This window comes from Lipotes vexillifer, unplaced genomic scaffold, assembly GCF_000442215.2.
Source record: "Lipotes vexillifer unplaced genomic scaffold, Lipotes_vexillifer_v1.1 scaffold1011, whole genome shotgun sequence".
Lineage (NCBI taxonomy): Eukaryota > Metazoa > Chordata > Mammalia > Artiodactyla > Lipotidae > Lipotes > Lipotes vexillifer.
The window spans coordinates 2024239-2028279 of NW_006787698.1; positions in this window are offsets into that span (position 1 = coordinate 2024239).

Sequence of the window (4041 nt, forward strand, 5' to 3'; positions counted from 1 at the left end):
CCGCCCCGTGCCAAGGGGAGGGATCACCTGCTTTGCATAGGTCTGGTCCATATTTAGGAAGCAGCATGTCATCTCTGGGTAATTAGGGGAGAGCCGCCCAGCGGGTTTCTAGTTCCCTTCGTTCTGATTGGCCAGTTAACTTCCGCTCTGGGGAGACGCAGGCCTTTTACTTTTACTTTGGGGAGAGACACATGGCCTCCTCGGGACATCGGTTCATGTTCTGCTGGTACTTGGTGGCATCTGGATGGCACCTGGTTTCATTGGCCCCCAAGAAAGCAATTTATTCCTTCCCTATGGACAAGAAGGAACAAGTCCAGAATGTTCTCGAGAGCATGAACTGTTTCAAACACTGGGGTCTGGTCTGATCCTTGTGTTGACATTCCCACAGTTATTAAGGGGACCAGAAAAATCAGGTCCCTTTTTTTCTCTTGGGTCCCCTTCAGTCTGAGGCCAGGTCTAAGGGAGCAAGCCACATGGAGTTTAGATTCTCTGCTGTCCCTGCTGGCGTGTGGGCCCTGCTGAGCGCCAGGCACCCAGAGGAGACCCGTACGCTTGGAGGACTAAATGGCCGTCTCCTCCTTGCCGAAAAGTGGATCCTTTAACCCTCCATGATGGTGGAAACCACATCCTTTCTCTCTTGGACACTCCCACGCACCACCCCCAGTTGGCACTGATGCAGGGTCCCCACTGTGGACGATCGGCTGGTCATTCCCTGTGGGGGGCTGGCCCAGGCACTATGGATGCTGATGGCATCCCTGGCCCCCAGATGCCAAGAGCACCTCCCAAGTCTGAGTCTCTGATGCACTGCTGAGCATCTCTGGGGTGTGGGGTAGGGTCGCCCCGCTTGAGAAGCTCTGTTCTCAGGGAACATGCAGCCTCTGGGAAATGAGCTGGACAAACGGCGCTCGAGTACAATGGACTCACAGACAAGTTGAGAATGGGGACAGTGACAAAGAGGGCACTGTGGTGACCTGGGCACCAAATCGCTGCAATCCGGCCAGAAGGAGGGGGGAAAACGACCGGACCCTTTAAAATCTACCCACTCTTTGCAATCGTCATAATTTCAACTCACATCAAGGGTGACCCATTGTTCCCTCTTGGCCTAAACCTTTTGGACGCCCTGGCATTTGTCAGTTGATTTTCAGTTTTGTGTTTTTTTTTCCTTTTGCAGCCGTGGACTTTGAAGGATCAGAGCTGGCTCCGAGTCCCTCTGGAATGAAGTATCTTCAGAATTCAAATTCCTTTTTCTTTGGTAAGAACTGGGCTTCTGTTCCTGTTTTCTTGTTGGAAGCCAAGCTTTCCCTCTTTCTCCAGCAGAGAGAAGATCAGGCCCAAGCCCTGGAACTGGCCGTCAGAGGGCTCTAAAGCTCAAGGCAGGGGGTGGGAGGCGGCCAGGCCCGCGGCCAGTCCCATGGTCCCAGGGTTCGGGGTCGAGCGGGACAGGCCCCTCTGAACTCCAAAGACAGCCACCTTTCCTCCCCCCGCACTGTAACGCGGCAACACCCTCTTACTTTCCTCTTAAAGCAACACGATTTGACTATTAATGTAAAAATTGTCCAAAGTGAGGTATGGTTACCTTGTCTGGGATGTGGTCTGATTTTAGTTGCCACTGACAACGTCACAGATTCAGGGGAAAATGTGAATTAAAAAACCACAGATGTAGAGAACAAATGTATGGGGGGAAAGTGGGGGGGGGGAGTGGTGGTGGTGGTGGGATGAATTGGGAGATTGGGATTGACATATATACACTAATACGTCTAAAATGGATAACTAATAAGAACCTGCTGTATAAAAAAATAAATAAAATTCTAAAGAAAAACCCCACCCCGGCTGCCCTGACACTTTCACCCAGCACATGTGCTCCTGGCAGGCACCCACCCCGATTCCATACCTTATTAGTAATCACTTAATAACGCCGTTAAGACTTGGGTTCCAGGAAATGGAAATTCTCCCCTGGTTGGGCAGGGTGGGGGGCACCCCAAAGTTCAGCACATCGGCCTCTTATATCTGTCCCCGGAGAGTGGGTTGGAGAAATGTCGTACACTCACCCGCGTACACACAAACACACATATACACACGCACCCACAACGCACACACACGCACACCCATACACATGTACCAACACACCCCCCCCACCCTGCGAATACACACACAAGCACACACAGAAACATATAGGGGACACAGATACATAAACACGCATACACATGTCCACACCCGCCCCGCACAGGCTCACGTGAGAAAAAATGGCTCAAAACACTCCTAAGGCACTGTTGCCCTTTTCTTACTTCAGATAACATTTCTATTAAACTGAAGGTTGACTAGGTCCGGGGTCCCAGCAGGGAAAAACAAGTGATCTTCATAGGAAAAAAGGGGGGGGGACCCCTATGTTTGCATATTTGCACACATGCATATGGGGAAAAAACCCTCAAAATACAGGTTTTTCTCCACAGGGAACTTCATCCCGGGATTCCGCTCTGAAATTGTCCCCCTGTCGCCCCGCTTTCTGACACAGCTTCTCCAGCCCAGCTCTTGGTCTCACCCCGCCCTCCACTACTCCCCCCTTCCCCCGCCCACGTCCTCCTCCATCCGGCCAGGATCCCTGGATCCCGACCCAACGTTTCTACCCCTCTATTCCTCAGCTCCCATTACTCCTTGTTTATTTTTTGAAATTAAAAAAAATTTTAAAGAATTTTTTGGCTGCACCGCTTGGCATGTGGGATCTTAGCTCCTGGACCAGGGATCGGGCCCGCGTCCCCTGCACTGGAAGCGCGGAGTCTGAGCCACTGGACCGCCGGGGAAGCCCGGGGAAGCCCCCGTTACTCCTTGTTGATGACGCCCTTCCTGCTACAGCGGCAGAGCCGCGTGGATGGCAAAGCCGGGAGGTTCACTCCCCGGCCCCTCACAGAGGAGGCTGCAGCTGTGCTCTAGGTGTGGGGAGGGGCTACACCAAGGGCCCCAGGCCTTAGTTTCAGCGCTGGTCCAGGGTGGGAGGCCGCCTCCCTCTGCATGCTCGCGTCGGCCCCACCGCCCTCCTGACCCCTCGTTTCTGGTCCCCTCCTCCCTCTGATAGTGTCTTCTCGGGCCCTGGCCCGGCCCCTCTTGGTCCTCTGCCCCCGGCGCCAGGTTCCCATTTCCAGACGCCCCCCCGGACCTGGGCGCCGCTCCGGTGCCTCAGCAAATCCAAACGGGAGCTTCTTTCCCCCAAAATGGCTGCTGCTCTGCGTTTCCTAAGCCCCTGGGCTGTTGGAGCCATTGGGCATCTCCCTCGGCCTGGTGGCCACATCTAACTGGTGACTGGTCCTCAGTTCTCCACCGGGCCCCCCTCAGGGGCCTAGACCGTCCCTGCCCCTTGGGCTCGCACTGCAAGCTCTGGATCTGCCTCAGGGCAGCACGGGTATTCAAAATCGACGGCTATCGGAAGCCTAAATGCGGAGGTGGGGGCCCGGGACACGATGTCAAGGGTCTGTGGTCCTTGAGCGGTGGAACACGTGTGGCCTGTGGCCTTCACGCTCACGCAGCAGCTCAGACCCTCCGACCCGAAGACGGTGCATCCTAGCTACCTGAGAGCCCTGCTCCGCGCAGCGCTTGGAAGAAACGGCCACCTGGATGGACCCCTTCCCGCTCCCCGGACTGCGAGCTCCATCAGGGAGAAAGGCTGAATACTCTTCATGTGTCACTTGCCGGGACTGTGGCCGAAGCCCCAGCTTCTTTATCTGAGAAAGGGGTGGAATGATGTACTGGTTGTGCCCACCCCGAGCCTGGATCCCAGCCGGTGCTCGATAAAGAAAATATGACCTCGTGGAACAGAAAAGGGATGACAGCCACACCAGGCTCCGGCCCAGCGCGTTCCCTGTGTGATTGCAGTTCTCAGGAAACTACTCCTTTATCAGCCTCAATTAAGAAACAACAACAAACAGACTGAGGCTCAGAGAGGTCAAGCCATGAGTCCAAGGCCACACAGCATGAAGTGGCAGAGCTGGATCTGAACAGGGTCCTCCTTTAACAGGAGGCATGAGTTTATGAAGACCCCCCCCCCCCCGG